This window comes from Octopus bimaculoides, chromosome 13 (genome assembly GCF_001194135.2).
Source record: "Octopus bimaculoides isolate UCB-OBI-ISO-001 chromosome 13, ASM119413v2, whole genome shotgun sequence".
In the NCBI taxonomy this organism is placed as follows: Eukaryota; Metazoa; Mollusca; class Cephalopoda; order Octopoda; family Octopodidae; genus Octopus; species Octopus bimaculoides.
The window spans coordinates 57,965,567-57,965,926 of NC_068993.1; positions in this window are offsets into that span (position 1 = coordinate 57,965,567).

Consider the following 360-nt stretch of genomic DNA (forward strand, 5'->3'; position numbering starts at 1 on the left):
TATATATATGTATGTATGTATGTATATATATATACATTCAGCAATGGTGATCTGTGATCTTAGGCCTACTCTAGCTATCTTAACAATCTCTGGAAGGACAGAAAGCATAGAAGAATTGCGTGCATTTGAACATACAACTGAAAGGGATGATCTAATATTGCAAAGTATACAAAAAAAACTATCGTCTTGTAAAACTTGAAAAAATTTACGATCGGTACTCGAAAACAGCTACGATAAACATTCGGATTCATTTTAGGAATAATGGAGTGTAGCTGTGATATATGACTCCCATTAGAGCAGCTATCCGCCCCTCACACACATGTGCCTACACACACACACACACACACACACACACACACA